Source organism: Humulus lupulus, chromosome 1 (assembly GCF_963169125.1).
Source record: "Humulus lupulus chromosome 1, drHumLupu1.1, whole genome shotgun sequence".
NCBI classification, from domain to species: Eukaryota; Viridiplantae; Streptophyta; class Magnoliopsida; order Rosales; family Cannabaceae; genus Humulus; species Humulus lupulus.
Genome location: NC_084793.1, coordinates 67,378,480 through 67,395,094, shown reverse-complemented (window position 1 = coordinate 67,395,094; position 16,615 = coordinate 67,378,480). Strand labels below are relative to the sequence as shown.

The following is a 16,615-nucleotide window of genomic DNA, read 5'->3' as shown; positions in this document are numbered from 1 at the left end:
TTCTTCTTCAATCCTTCCATGGATAGCTTGATTCCCTTTTTTCATAGAAAACTAGAACAAAATTAGTTATTTAATTTCAATTTAAACCCAAAACATTGCAAGACTCCAATATTAGATCAACTAATTATATAGATAGATAGATAACAACTTAAAATTAACAACGAAAACCAAAATCATCACTCTTTTTATGAATAATTAAGTTTAAAAGTCAATTAAATAACTATATATTATAGAGTTATCAGCAATATAGATACGTTATTAATTATCCATTGTTACAACCATAATTGTCACTTAATCCTCTATAGATGGTCTACAATGAGATCAGACTAAAATATCGTTTTACCCCTCATTGTATTTTATCCTTAAAACACTTAGTTCCTTGTAAATGATATTTCAGTATACTAATATTAATTACTGAAATGAGATCTCTATCATTTAACACCTTGAACCAAACTAAAAGGAAACTATTGTTTCACTTCTTCATCAGAAGCTATAGATGTTCATATATATGATTAACACTCCCACTCAATTATACTATCGAGTTCCCAAGATGTAATTATGAGTTAGTTCGTAGGGTAAGCCGGTAACGAACAAGTCAAAGAACTCAAATAATGCAATCAGTTAGAATACTAACCACTCAGAATTGAGATTGAATTGACCTATGGTCAACTATATAATATGACTAGAATAGATAATAACGGTATGTTTACTTAACCTATCTACAGTCAATACCAGTCCAGTACGATGTAACAAATACATCCGATCTTATCTACTTTGCTAATGTTCTGGAAAGAACATAACACTACAATGTGTAAGTAGATCATATCGTAAATTGGCAAGTCATTGTAAATCATGTGTACTCACTATTCTTAGGATTAATTTATTTTGAACATATAATCATATTTATATTTCACTGTGATTACGTCACTATAAATATGATTAGCTATATGCTCAGGATATAATAGAAGTTTATATTAAACAAATAATCATTAAAATAAAACATTTGAGCAAAGTGATTGACAAGTCAAAAAATAATTTCTATTCTTTTATTGATAATAAATGAGATTACAAAGAAATTGAGTTTTAATTAGGGCATAAAACCGAAACACTTTGGTGGTATGCTTTCACTTGCTGACACATAAGACACTTAACTACATACTCCACTACATCTTTCTTCACCATGAGCAACCAATATAACATTTTTTTATCTTTGTACATTTTCATAGTTCCTGGATGTAATGAATAGGGAGTAGTATGTGCTTTATTGAGAATCTCTTTTTTAATCTTTAAATCTACAGGCACGCAAATTCTTTCTTTATACCTCACCGTTCCACTATCAATTAGGGTAAAATCTTTAATACTTGCTGTGATTTTTCTATTCTTTTAGGATATGCAAGTGTACATAATCGTTTGGCAAGTAATAAATTAGTAAGTAATTTTATCGTCTCCTCAAGGATTGCTTTAAGCAAAAAATTATAAAAATGAACTCTAATTTGGGTTGCAAACACTTTGAATTGATGTAAGTAATTAAGAATTTGCAAAGTACTTAAAAAATAATAATAAAATGAACTAATTAAACTAAATCAATGGATGGCCACTTTGTCAAAGGAATGATGAAATAGCTAGGAATATCAATGCCCCCTAATTTGTAGTCCCCCCCTAATGCTACAACAAAGTTACTCTTGTAACTAAGATTCTATAATAATTTTACATGCCATCTTTCCAAATGCTCATGCTAAAGTTCTCACAGTTAAATCCACATATTCCTATGCTAATCCAATTTCAAGAACACAATTCAAGCATTAATCTTATGTAAGAACCTCATGACAACTTTAGAATCATTAGTGGGACAGGCAAGTGCTTCCACCCATTTTAAAACGTAATCCATAGCTACCAAGATGTACAAATCGCCATAAGAGGGAGGAAATGGGCCCATGAAATCTATACCCCACACATCAAACAATTCAACTTTGAGAATATTAGTTAAGGGCATCTCATTCCTTCTAGAAATATTACCAACGCTTTGGCATCGATCATATCTCAACGGAAAAGCATGGGAAACTTTAAACAAGGAAGGCCAAAAGAAACCACATTGAAGTACCTTAAATGCGGTGGGAGTTCCCCCAAAATGCCCTCCACAAGGTGAAGAGTGGCAATGGCGTATGATATCTTCCATCTCTTGCTCGAGGACACATCTCTTATTCATTTGGTCGACACATTGTTTGAACAAGTATGTCTCCTCCCAAAAATAGTGCCTCACATCATGCAAAAACTTCTTCTTTTGCTGGCTTGTAAAATTAGGAGGCAACAACCCACTAACTAAATAATTAGCAAAATCCGCAAACTAAGGAACAACATGAGAGCAGTTTACCTCAAATAATTGCACATTCGGGAATGTCTCCTTGATGGGAACTAAAAAACTCGATTCCTTATCACCTTCCATTCTTGACAAATGATTCGCCACTTGGTTATCCACTCCTTTTCTATCTTGAATTTCAACATCAAACTATTGTAGCAAAAGCACCCTTCTAATCAATCGAGGCTTAGCATCCTTCTTTACAATCAAGTACGTGATGGCTGAATGGTCTGTATAGACTATCACCTTTGTGCCCACCAAATAAGACCAAAACTTGTCAAAAGCAAAGACAATGGCCAAAAGTTATGTTTATATCATTGTATAGTTGAGTTGAGCACCTGTCAAAGTACGAGTAGCATAGTAAATGGAGTGAAAAACCTTGTTTCTTCGCTGCCCTATCATTGCTCCCACAGTAAAATGGCTTGCATCACACATCAATTCAAAAGGCAAGTCTCAATTTGGGGTCACAATAATTGGTGCTGAAACCAATCTACTTTTTGAATCTTCAAAGGCTTTCAAACATGCTTCATCAAAGTGGAAAGGTGTATCATTCTCCAATAAGTTGCAACGAGGCTTAGAGACCTTAGAGAAATCTTTTATGAACTGCCTATAGAACCCCACATGGCCTAGAAAGCTTCTAATGTTCTTCACTGAGGTAGGAGGTGGGAGCTTTTCAACAACCTCAATCTTGGCTCTATCAACTTCAATACCATGCTTTGATACTTTATGGCCCAGAACAATACATTCCTTAACAATAAAGTGACATTTTTCCCAGTTAAGGACAAGTTTTGTTTCTTCACATCTTTACAAAACATTAGCCAAATTACGTAAACAGTCATCATAAGAATCACCAAAAACAGAGAAGTCATCCATGAATACCTCTAAGAATTTCTCCATCATATTAGTAAAAATGGCCATCATACATCGCTGAAACATTGCTGGAGCATTGCACAAACCAAAGGGCATTCTCCTGAATTAAATAGTACCATATGGGCAAGAGAATGTAGTCTTGTGTTGATCTTTAAAGCCACTACTATCTGATTGTAACCAGAGAACCCATCAAGGAAACAATAGTACTCTCTCCCAGCAAGGTTGTCTAACATGTGATCAATAAAAGGAAGAGGGAAATGATCCTTTCTATTGGCCTTGTTTATCTTCCTGCAGTCCATGCAAATTATCCATCTAGTCACAGTTCTAGTATGAATCAACTCATTGTCCTCATTCTTCATCACTGTGATCCCACCCTTCTTAGGCACACACTGAATAGAGCTCACCCACGAACTGTCAAAGATAGGATAAACAATGCCAACATCTAACCACTTTATAATTTCCTTCTTCACCACTTCCTTCTTGATAGGATTTAGTCTCCTTTGCCCGTCAATAGAACCTTTTTTCAATGTCTTCAAGCAAGATCTTATGCATACACAAAGAAGGACTAATACCTCGAATATATGCAATAGTCCACCCAATGGCCTTCTTGAACTTTCTCAAAACCTCAAGCAACTTTTCTTCTTGTTCCTGAGTCAACTCCACTGAAATAATGATAGGTAAGGTGGAAGATGCACCTAAGTAGGCATGTCGCAAATATCATGGCAAAACTTTCAAATCTAACTCAGGTGGCTCTTCAATTGATGGTTTGGGAGCCTTGAACTCTCTAGATGACAACTCCAATGAATCAAATTAGGCATTTGTTCTTAACCCTTGAGAATTAGCCTCCAACAAAGACAAGTACTCCTCCTTATCTTCGTCATTTTTATAGTCAAACAACAATAACCTCTCTAATGAATCATCAACGCTACTAGTCTCAAACTCCTTTGATACCAAAGAATCTACCACTGAAACCACTAAGCATTCCTTAACCTCAGTAGGAAATTTCATAGCCTTAAAAACATTAAAAGTCACAATTTCATCTTGGACCCTCATAGTAAGCTTGCTTTTTTGCACACCTATCAAAGTTCTTCCTGTTGCAAGAAATGGCCTCCCCAAAATAATAGGCACCTCTCTACCTGCCTCATAGTTTAGCACAATAAAATCATTAGGGAATATGAATTTGTCTACCTTCACCAACACATCTTCAATCTTCCCATCTGGATGGGCAAGAGATCTATCTGCAAGTTGAAGAGGAACTATAGTAGGCCAGACTTCTCCTATCCCCAATTGCTTGAAAACAGACATTGGCATCAAATTAGTGCTAGCACCCAAATCACATAAAGTCATCCCACAATAAGTGTCTCCAATAGTACATTGAATAGTGAAAATCCCAGGATACTTCAACTTTGGTGGCAACTTATCTTGCAAAACTGAACTACACTCCACGGTTAGAGTAACAGTTTCAAATTCTCCTAACCTTCTCTTCCTTGTAAGAACATTTTTCATGAATTTCACTTAGTTAGACATTTGCTCAAGTTCCTCTACAAGTGGGATGTTGATATGAAACTGCTTCATCATATCTAAGAATTTCTTGAATTGAGAATCCAACTTTTGCTTCTGAAAGCATTGTGGAAATGGAGGCGGCTGCTTTGAAATTGAGCTATCTGGGCGACTATGCAACGACATTCCTACAGGATTCTGGGTATAGGAAAATTTTTGTACAATTGGATTGAAGAGGACTCACCCTCATGCCTAGAATTTGTATTGTTATTCTCCAACTCTGTAACGACCCAAAATCACTAATAGGGCTTAAAGGCCTTGATTAGTGTGCCAGGAGGGCACGATTGGTTTATGTGTGAATTAAGTAGTTTAATGCATAATTCTGTGCTTATCATGCTTGAATTATTATATGAATATATGAAATATGCATCTGGGCCCCATTTGGTTGCTAGGGGCATATTTGTAATTTTAGCCCGTTGAGGACATAAATGTGATATTTGTATATACTGTTATTGATACCACATGTGAGTGGTGATATAATTGTGATGCACGACCCGAGACGGTCCTAGGGAGTCTTTTAGCTAAAAAGTCACAACGAGGTCACATACTCGACTCAGGAGGAGCTTAGGGGTATTTTGGGAATATTATAAAATGTTCGGGAATTATTGAGTAGCAGTTAGTTATTGAGTAATGGTTTGGACATGTCGAGATTAAATGTGGATTTATAGGAATACTTGAGGATTTAGGTGAAATGACAGAATTTCCCTTGAGGTTGTATAAGACTTTTTATTATGGGAAAGGGCAAACTGGTAATCTGATCTTAGGAAGGATAACTCTGGCTGAAGAGAAGTCAAATACGTTATTTTCTTTTAGGCATAAACTAAATATCCTGCTAAAGTCTAGAGGAAACCAAAGGAACTAGAAGGAAGGAGAAGAGGAGCTTTCTTCTTTGGGGTCAAGGAAGGGACTCAAGGGTGAACTAAGGGAGACTTTAGGCCAGGAATTCAAGGGTGAAAAGGTAAGTTTTAACTCTCTTCCTTGTGGAAATTCTACTGGTGATGTTAGGTTAGTAAGCTGAAATTGTGTTATTTGCTTGTGGGTTATTGGAGTGAAGACTCGACTTGGAAATCAAAGGAAATTAGCTTGCAGTTGGACTTGAAAGTAGCTCAAGATCAAATCTCTATTTGAGGTAAGAATTTCAAGCATTTCTGATGTTTAATTTCTGGTGTGGTTTAAATATTCTGAAGGGTGGTTTAAGTTTTATAAAGGTGGTTTAAGTTTTGGGAATTTTGAGCCATTAGGTGATTCTTGGGTTTGATTGTGTGATTGGGTTTCTTACTGTGATTTCTGAGTTTCCATACTGTTTATCTGGGGTTTTAGGTAGATTTGGGACTTGGGTGTACCTTGGGGTTGATTTGGAAGAGTTTTAGCTCAGGAAAAATGTTGGGAGAAACCCAGTTTTCTGGGTTCGCGTATGAGCATCGCGGCCCTGTTCTTCCGTGCCGCGGCACTAGGTCGAATAAGGGGATGGGGACCATTCTGTGCATCGCGGCCCCTATAGGGCTGTGCCGCAATGCTAGGCGATGCTTTCGCTATGTTGTGTGGGGAAACGAAAGGTCCTGAGAGCACGGGATTGGTTTCGGGAGATGATTATGAATTGGTTAGTAATGAGAGCGCAATGTATGTGTTGAGACTAGGTTTTCTGAGAGTCTCGTGTTAGATGACCGCGCTTGGGACTTCGGTGCTCAAGAAGCTCGTGACTTAGGTAAGAGAACTGCACCCGGTTGTGAATTTATGATGGGACTAAGGGTTCTCTATTCTTGTATGCATTATGAAAGTTGGTATTATGCCATGAGAATATTAAATCAACAGCCTAAGAGTGCCGGAGTTTACATTGCTGCACAGTGCGCGGCTCATCCACTGGTAGCTGAGGACAGCTTAATATTCAGTGAGCTCGATTTAAGCGGACTGGATTCAGTGGGGTAAACAAAGGGTGCGACCTAAGGGCATCGACCCTGATTATTTTGTGATCTAATTATATTTGTTAACTGTTGAATATAACATGCTGAATAGCGGAGTAATAATTTGTGGTTCCTGGTTATGTCTATGAGTTATGTGATTATTATGGATTACTAAATGTGTGAATATGCTTTAAGAGTTGTATGATTATTATCAATGTGTGTGCTCGAGGTTATGTTTTCTGGCTGGGCCTTGGCTCACGGGTGCTATGTGGTGCAGGTAAAGGCAAGGGTAAGCTTGATCAGCCCTGATTCGAAGAGCTCTAAAGGAAGAATGTACTTGACCAGCTGCTCGGCTGCCATAGTTGAGGAAGAGACAGGAACAAGAGGACCATAAGTGTATGTTTTGCCCTTAGAGTGGCTAGTGGTTGTTTATACCTTAAAATTTTTTAAACTGACTTTAAAACGCTGTTTTGGTTGGGATCCCTTGTACAAAACGTTTAATTATATGAAATGTGTCTTTTATGACCAAAACCTTTTTTAACCTTAGTTCATTAATGCTTTAGTGACACGTTTTCAACTAAAAGACTTGATTATCAAGTCTTGCATCTTTATAAATACATAGTGTAACGGTCTTGGCTACCTAAGGCGTTACAACTTGGTATTTGAGCGTCCTAGGTTTAAGGGTTCCTAAAGACTGGCTAGACATGTACATTCGCTGCTAGAGACAAGCTCAATTCAGGGTTTGGTAAATGTGTATATGTGCTTGTATGCTTATGTCCTTGGAAAGAAGTATGATGGTTGATATCTGTTGGATTATTAGGAAGCATGAGATACTGATAGGCCCTGGCCCTTGACTGCTGTATGATAATATTGAGGCATCCTTATTAGCATTGTTGTGCATGTAAATAAATATATGGATGATGAATTGCATATCATATATTTATAGATGAATGTATGGATGGATGTCTATATCTTAATTGTTGAGCGGTGATGTTAGGGCATGCTTATTAGCAATGCTATTGCATGTTGATTAATGCCTATGTCTTGGTTGCTTGTGATTGATTATGTTCCGTTGGTGGATTTTGGGGAAATGTTTTTACCCTGTCATCATGGTCAGCTTGCCGAGTCGTTGATTGCAGATTAACTTGGATAGCTATGCATCCAAGGAAATCTACTCAACTAGCCGGCATTAGGTCTGGAACCAGAGGTGATGACTAGTGCCAGATTCCTCCGCCAGTCCGAGAACTAGCAGCAGACTATGGCAGAGATGCAAGCGCGGCTTCAGAGTCAAGATGAATAGATTCGTCTTCTACGACCGCAGGCTCCATCAGGGAGTGCTGCACCTTTTGTGCCACCTGTATTGGCACCAATTATTCATCCAGTTGAAGTGGGGAACATGTGGGAGCCATTGTATGAGCAGTTCTGGAAGCAGCATCCCCCATCTTTTTAGGGAGGACCTAATCCACTGAAGTCCAAACAGTGGATGACTATGATCACTACTATCCTGGACTTCATGAGGATAGATGGTTATGACAGAGTGGCCTGTGCCACATATATGCTGAGAGAGGATGCCCGCATCTGGTGGGAAGTGGCATCACAGACCAGGGACGTCACTGCTTTGAGTTGGGATGGATTCAAGGATCTGTTCAGTCAGAAATACTACAATGTTGCCATCAGGGCAGTAAAGGTTAATGAGTTTGTGGGGTTGGTACAGGGCAATATGACAGTGACTGAGTATGCCCTAAAGTTTGATAGACTTGCAAAATTTGCACCAGATCTTGTGCCTACAGATGCTGCCAGGCAGGAAAAATTTATTAGAGGGCTTAATGCTATGGTAGCCCGAGATGTGAGGATTACAATAGTACGTGAGGGAACGACCTATGCCCAGGTTGTTGAGAAAGCTTTTACCGCTGAGGAAGCAGAGAACAAGATTTGGAAAGAAAGTGCAACGAGGCGTGAGGCTTGCAGAGTAGTGCCTCCTTATTCTGGGTCTGGTAGGGGGGGAGGCCCCATTGATTTTCATAGAAAGACCCATGACACTTCGACTGCTACTAGTCTAGAGAGGAGGGGTCGGGGTGTTTAGGGTGGCCGTCAGGGAGGCGGTGAGGCATGGAGGAGTTATCCGGAGTGCTCGAGGTGCAGAAGACGCCATCAGGGCGAGTGTTGGGCCAAGGGTGGCTATGTGTGCGGAGTAGTGGGACACCTCAAGAAGGATTGCCCAACAGTGAAGAAGGGGGAAGCAAGAAAGGTGGACAACCTGACTCCAGCTCGAGTGTTCGCTTTGACACAGGCAGAGGCCGAGGCTAGTCCCTCGGTGGTGACAGGTCAGCTTTCTAGCACTGGCTCTCCTTTTACTGTATTGATTGACTTGTGTGCTACACATTCATTTGTTTCTAATAAAGTAATTGATAGATTGTGTAGACCTAGTGACTATCGAACTGCGGGGTTTGGGACTTTATTGCTTACTGGGGAACTGGTAGTTTCTAGGAGGTGGATTAGGGCACTACCAATGATGGTTGATAGTAGGGAGCTTTCAGTAGACTTGATTGAGCTAGACATGGAGGATTTTCATATGATCTTAGGAATGGATTGGCTTGTCAGGTATGGGGCTACTATTGACTGTAGGAAGAAGATGGTGACTTTTGAGCTTGAGGGTGAGGATCCTTTTGTTTTCATGGGTGCAGTATGTGGACCTCGCGTACCCATGATATCAGCATTGAGAGCCAGATACTTGTTATAGGGAGGATGTATAGGTTTTCTGGCTAGTGTAGTGGACACTACCAGGGTTTTGTCATCAGGGTTGGGAGAGACCATATTGGTTTGTGAGTTCTTGCATGTATTTCATGAGGATCTACCGGGATTGCCACCACGCAGGGAGATTCAGTTTTTTATTGAGTTAGCACCAGGGACAGAACCAGTTTCGAGAGCACCGTATAAGATGGCTCCAACAGAGTTGAAGGAATTGAAGATACAACTACAGGAACTTCTGGATTTGGGATTCATCAGGCCTAGCTACTGTCCATGGGGTGCTCCAGTTTTGTTTGTTAAGAAGAAGGACGGGACTCTGAGGATGTGTATAGACTACAGAGAATTGAATAAGTTGACCATTAAGAATAAGCACCCTCTACCAAGGATCGATGACTTGTTGATCAGTTGCAGGAAAAGACAGTGTTCTCAAAGATTGATCTTCGATCTGGTTATCACCCGCTGAGGACCAAAGATGAGGACATACCGAAGATGGCCTTTCAAATGCGGTATGGCCACTATGGGCTTTTGCTCATGTCTTTTGGTTTGACCAATGCCCCGGCAGCTTTCATGGATCTAATGAACAAGGTGTTCAAAGATTTCTTGGATCATTTTGTTATTGTCTTCATCGACGACATCTTAGTGTACTCCAGTTCAGAGGCAGAACACGAGCAACATCTTCGACAAGTCTTGCAGAGATTAAGGGAGCATCGGTTATATGCCAAGTTTAAGAAGTGTGAGTTTTTGTTGCCAGAGGTGACTTTTCTTGGGCATATAGTTGGCGCAGAGGGGATTAAGGTGGATCCGTCCAAGGTGGAGGCAGTGAGAGATTGGCCGAGGCCAAGGAATGCCTCGAAGGTTCAGATTTTCCTCGGGTTAGCGGGTTACTACAGGCGGTTTGTGGAAGGGTTTTCAAAGATTGCTACACCGATGACAGAGTTGACATGAAAGAATCAGAAGTTCGTTTTGTCAGAAAAGTGTGAGAACAGTTTCCAACAATTGAAGCGACGACTTATTATTGCACCTGTGCTGAGTCTTCCTTCGGGGGAAGGAAAGTTTGTGGTATACTGTGATGCATCAAGATTAGGTTTAGGCTGTGCACTGATGCAAAATGAGAATTGGCGGCAGTGGTATTCGTACTGAAGGTATGGCGACATTATCTGTATGGGGAGAAGTGCGAGATATACACTGACCACAAAAGTATGAAGTGTTTCTTCACCCAGAAGGATCTAAATATAAGGCAGAGGCATTGGTTGGAGTTAGTAAAGGATTATGACTGTGACATTCTTTACCACCCAGGGAAAGTTAATGTTGTGGCTGATGCATTGAGCCGGAGGGGCTCGGGGCAGTTATTCAGTTCTTTTCAGATTTCCAGAGAATTGGTTGATGAGATGACCAGGGAAAAGATAGAGCTGGTGGTGGGCTGATTGGCAAAAGTTACCTTGCAGTCAACCCTACTAGAGCGGATCAAGGAGGGTCAATTGGTGGATGTGCAGTTACAAGAAGTTAGGGAGAATGTCTTAGCGAGGGTAGCTAAGGACTATTCTATTTCTGAGGTTGGTATGCTTCGGTATCAGGGGCGGATTTGTGTTCCAGTATATAAAGGGATCAGACGAGAGATTCTAGATGAGTCTCACACTACACCGTACTTGCTTCATCCAGGTACCACGAAGATGTATCAGGATCTACGGACATTATACTGTTGGCCCGGAATGAAGAAGGATGTGGTGGAGTACGTGGCCAGGTGTTTGACATGTCAGCAAGTGAAAGCTGAGCATCAGCGACCAGCAAGGTTGCTTCAGCCTTTGGGTATTCCCGAGTGGAAATGGGAGGATATTACCATGGAATTTGTGGTAGGTTTACCCAAGACTGTAGGGCTTCATGACTCGATGTGGGTGATAGTGGATAGATACAACAAGTCAGCTCATTTTCTGCCAGTGAAGTCGACTTACATGGTGGAGCAGTATGTAGAGTTGTATGTGAGGGAGATAGTTCGTCTTCATGGGGTTTCAAAGTCTATTGTATCTGATCGAGAGCCTATCTTTACCTCCAAGTTCTAGGGTGCTCTGCAGAAAGCCATGGCGACTCAGTTAAATTTTAGCACAGCCTTTCACCCTCAGACTGATGGACAGTCTGAGAGGACGATTCAGGTGTTGGAGGATATGCTTTGGGCATGTGTGATTGATTTCGAGGGATCTTGGAGTAAGTATCCCCTGTTGATTGAGTTTTCATATAACAGCAGATATTAGTCCACGATTGGAGTGGCTCCTTATGAGATGATATATGGGAGGAAGTGTAGGTCGCCCATTCATTGGGATGAGATGGGTAAAAGGAAATATTTGGGGGCCAAACATGGTTCAGAAGACAAATGAAGCTATCGAGAAGATCCAAGCTAGAATGCTTGCTTTTCAGAGTAGACAGAAAAGCTATGCTGACCCTAAGTGTAGAGATGTGGAGTTCCAGGTCGGAGACCACGTGTTTCTGCGAGTTTCCCCACTGCAAGGGGTGAGAAGATTTGGAGTAAAGGGCAAGTTGAGCCCTCAGTTTGTTGGACCTTCTGAGATTCTAGAAAGGATTGGACAGGTGGCTTACAGGTTGGCCTTGCCACCATTGTTGTCGGGAGTTAATGACATATTCCATGTTTCTATGTTACGGAAGTATGTCTCAGATTCAACACATGTGCTGAAGAATGAGGACTTTGAATTGCAGATGGATTTGTCTTATGAAGAACACCCAGTTCAGATTTTGGATCGGAAGGATAAGATTCTATGGAATAAGACAATTCCGCTAGTTAAAGTTTTATGGAGGAATAGCAAGGTCGAGGAAGCGACCTGGGAGCTTGAGTCGGTAATGCGGGATCAATATCCTGAGCTGTTCAGGTAAATTTCGAGGACGAAATTCTAAATAGGAGAGGATAGTTGTAACGACCCAAAATCACTAATAAGGCTTAAGGGCCTTGATTAGTGTGCCAGGAGAGCACGATTGGTTTATGTGTGAATTAAGTAGTTTAATGCATAATTCTGTGCTTATCATGCTTGAATTATTATATGAATATATGAAATATGCATTTGGGCCCCATTTGGTTGCTAGGGACATATTTGTAATTTTAGTCCGTTGAGGACATAAATGTGATATTTGTATATACTGTTATTGATACCACATGTGAGTGGTGATATAATTGTGATGCATGACCCAAGATGGTCCTAGGGAGTCTTTTAGCTACAAAGTCACAACGAGGTCACATACTCGACTCAGGAGGAGCTTAGGGGTATTTTGGGAATATTATAAAATGTTCGGGAATTATTGAGTAGCAGTAAGTTATTGAGTAATGGTTTGGACATGTCGAGATTAAATGTGGATTTATATGAATACTTGAGGATTTAGCGGGATTTAGGTGAAATGACAGAATTGCCCTTGAGGTTGTATAAGAATTTTTACTATGGAAAATGGCAAAATGGTAATCTAGTCTTAGGAAAGGATAACTCTGGCTGAAGAGAAGTCAAATACGTTATTTTCATTTAGGCATAAACTAAATATCCTGCTAAAGTCTAGAGGAAACCAAAGGAACTAGAAGGAAGGAGAAGAGGAGCTATCTTCTTTGGGGTCAAGGAAGGGACTCAAGGGTGAACTAAGGGAGACTTTAGGCCAGGAATTCAAGGGTGCAAAGGTAAGTTTTAACTCTCTTCCTTGTGGAAATTCTGCTGGTGATGTTAGGTTAGTAAGCTAAAATTGTGTTATTTGCTTATGGGTTATTGGAGTGAAGACTCAACTTGGAAATCAAAGGAAATTAGCTTGGAGTTGGACTTGAAAGTAGCTCAAGGTCGAATCTCTGTTTGAGGTAAGAATTTCAAGCATTTCTGAAGTTTAATTTCTGGTGTGGTTTAAATATTCTGAAGGGTGGTTTAAGTTTTATAAAAGGTGGTTTAAGTTTTGGGAATTTTGAGCCATTAGGTGATTCTTGGGTTTGATTGTGTGATTGGGTTTCATACTGTTTATCTGGGTTTTAGGTAGATTTGGGACTTGGGTGTACCTTGGGGTTGATTTGGAAGAATTTTAGCTCGGAAAAAATGTTGGGAAAAACCCAGTTTTCTGGGTTCACGTATGAGCGCCACGACCCTGTTCTTACGTGTCGCGACACTGGGTCAGATAAGGGGATGGGGACCATTCTGGGCGCCACGGCCCCTATAGGATTGTGTCGGGGCGCTAGGCAAAATTCAGGAGGTGGAAATTCAAGATTTTAGGGTTTTGGCTCAGGGGGCTCGGGGGACTCTTTCGCTACCTTGTGTAGGGAAACGGAAGGTCCCGAGAGCACGGGATTGGTTCTCGGAGATGATTATGAATTGGTTAGTAATGAGAGTGCAATGTATTCGTTGTGACTAGGTTTTCAGTGAGGCTCGTGTTAGAGGACCGCGCTCGGGACTTCGGTGCTCAAGAAGCTCAGGACTTCGGTAAGAGAACTACACCCGATTGTGAATTTATGATGGGACTAAGGGTTCCCTATTCTTGTATGCATTATGAAAGTTGGTATTATGCCATGAGAATATTAAATCAACGGCCTAAGAGTGTCGGGGTTTACACTGGTGCATAGGGCACGGCTCAGCCTTTGGTAGTTGAGGACGGCTTAATATTCATTGAGTTCGGTTTAAGCGGACCAGAGTCAGTGGGGTAAACAGAGGGTGTAACCTAAGGGCGTCGACCCTGATTATTGTGTGATCTAATTATCTTTGTTAACTGTTGAATATAACGTGCTGAATAGCAGAGTAATAATTTGTGGTTCCTGGTTATGTCTATGAGTTATGTGATTATTATGGATTATTGAATGTGTGAATATGCTTTAAGAGTTGTATGATTATTATCAATGTTTGTGCATGAGGTTATGTTTTCTTGCTGGGCCTTGGCTCACGGGTGCTACGTGGTGCAGGTAAAGGCAAGGGTAAGCTTGATTAGCCATGATTCAGAGAGCTCTAAAGGAAGAATGTACATGACCAGCTGCTCGGCCGCCACGGTTAAGGAAGAGACAGGAACAGGAGGACCATAGGTGTCTGTTTTTCCCTTAGAGTATCTAGTGGTTGTTTATACCTTAAAATTTTGTAAATTGGCTTTCAAACTCTGTTTCTTTTGGGATCCCTTGTGCAAAACGTTTAATTATATGAAATGTGTCTTTTATGACCAAAACCATTTTTAACCTTAGTTCATTAATGCTTTAGTGACACGTTTCCAACTAAAAGACTTGATTATCAAGTTCTGCATCTTTATAAATACACAGTGTAATGGTCTTGGCTACCCAGGGCGTTACAAACTCCTTCCCACTTCTCAAAGTGATGGCTTTACAATATTCCTTGCCCACATTTCTTGAATTCTTGGAATCACTTGGCAATGCACGATGGGGTCTATTTCTAAGCTCATTAGCTAGTTGCCCAACTTGATTTTCTAAGTTCGTCAATGATGTCGCTTGGCTTTGAATCATTGATTCATTCTTTACTATATACTTTTTCAACATATTCTCAAGAGAGTTAGATTGCATTGCTTGTTTTTGTGGCCTTTGTTGTTGTGCTTGTGGAGAATAGCCCAGCGGGAAATTTGGTTTAGGAGACATAGAAGAATTGATAGTGTCAGCCCCTTGATTACTCCATGAAAAGTTGGGATGTTTCCTCCATGATGGATTGTAGGAATTAGAATAAGGGTCATTCCTATTTTTATTCCCCATCTAACATACAACTGTTGGATTGGAAGGGCGATTGTCAAAAGTATGACACTCACCACAATACACACAAGAAATGTTCCCCATTTGCCCCATTTGTGTTCCATAGGTTGCCCCATTGACTGATTCATCTGCATGTTCATTGTCTTGAGCATATTCAAAATAGAGGAAACTTGGGCTGCCAAGGAAGTGATGGCATCTACATCTTGAATACCAGTCACTTTTCTACTTGTAGATGATCTAGTAGTGGGCCATTGATAGTTGTTGTTGGATATTCTCTCAAGGATTTCATATGACTCATTATAGGACTTAGCAAGAAGATCCCCATTCGCCGAAGCATCTACCACCATTCTTGTGTGAGCGTTGAGACCATTGTAGAATGTCTCCATTTGGATGCAATTAGGAATGTCATGATTAGGGCATTTTCGTAACAACTCCTTAAACTGGTCTCGTGCCTCATATAAAGATTCTTCATCAAGTTGCTGAAATGAAGTAATCTCATCATAGAACTTGGAATTCTTAGTGGGAGGAAAGTACGTCATCAAAACCGCTCAACCAACTCTTTTACAAGTAGTCACAGATTCAGAAGGCAAAGAGTTCAACCAAGCTCTCACTTTGTCTCTCAAGGAGTACGGGAACAACTTTAATCTCAGGGCATCCTCTGTAACTCCGGGCAACTTGAAAGAATTACTCACTTCATTGAACAAGCGAAGATGAAGGCGAGGATCTTCTGTTGGCATCCCACTGAACTATCCCACAGTTTGAAGCATTTGGAACATAATTGGCTTCAATTCAAACTGTGCAGCCTGAATTTCTAGTCTCACAATGTCCGAATTTAGCTTGTTCAAGAGGGGGAGAACGTATTGCCTTATGGCACGATCTCGATCATCAACTACAATAACAACGTTCTACCCATTACTAACAACTACTTCCCCTTGAGCTACTCTTTCTTGAGCAGCTCCTGCTTGATTTGTCGCCCTTTGAGTGGCTCCCTGTTGAGCTCCTTGCTCAACATCCATCAATACTACTTCCTTTTTGGATTTTTTTACTTTTCGCCTTCTTCTGAATGTACGTTCTATTTCTGGATCAAGGGGAAGTAGTTCAGGGTCTTGATTCTCGTTCATGCACTGTGTGAACTGAATTTGCACGAGAATAACCCAAGTTAGCACAAAATAAAATTAAACCAAATTGCAAGAAAATTAATTTCACAATAAATGACTTTAAAAAATCCTTGACAACGGCGCCAAAAACTTGTTGTGATTTTTCTTTTCTTTTAGGATATGCAAGTGTACATAATTGTCTAACAAGTAATAAATAGTAAGTAATTTTATCATCTCCTCAAGGATTTCTTTAAGCTAAAAATTATAAAAATTAACTCTAACAATTTGGGTTGCAAACACTTTGAATTGATGTGAGTAATTAAGAATTTGCAAACTACTTAAAAAGTAAAATGAAATGAGCCAATTAAACTAAATCAATTGA

The 16,615-nt window shown here is 40.2% G+C and overlaps 1 non-coding gene across 1 annotated transcript; it reads left to right on the top strand.

Moving 5' to 3' along the window:
* Window positions 1–15,538: 15,538 nt before the first annotated feature.
* LOC133813584 (small nucleolar RNA R71) lies at window positions 15,539–15,645 on the top strand. The gene has a single exon (XR_009884594.1). It is a non-coding gene; the product is annotated as a small nucleolar RNA R71 (small nucleolar RNA).
* The last annotated feature ends 970 nt before the right edge of the window (window positions 15,646–16,615 follow it).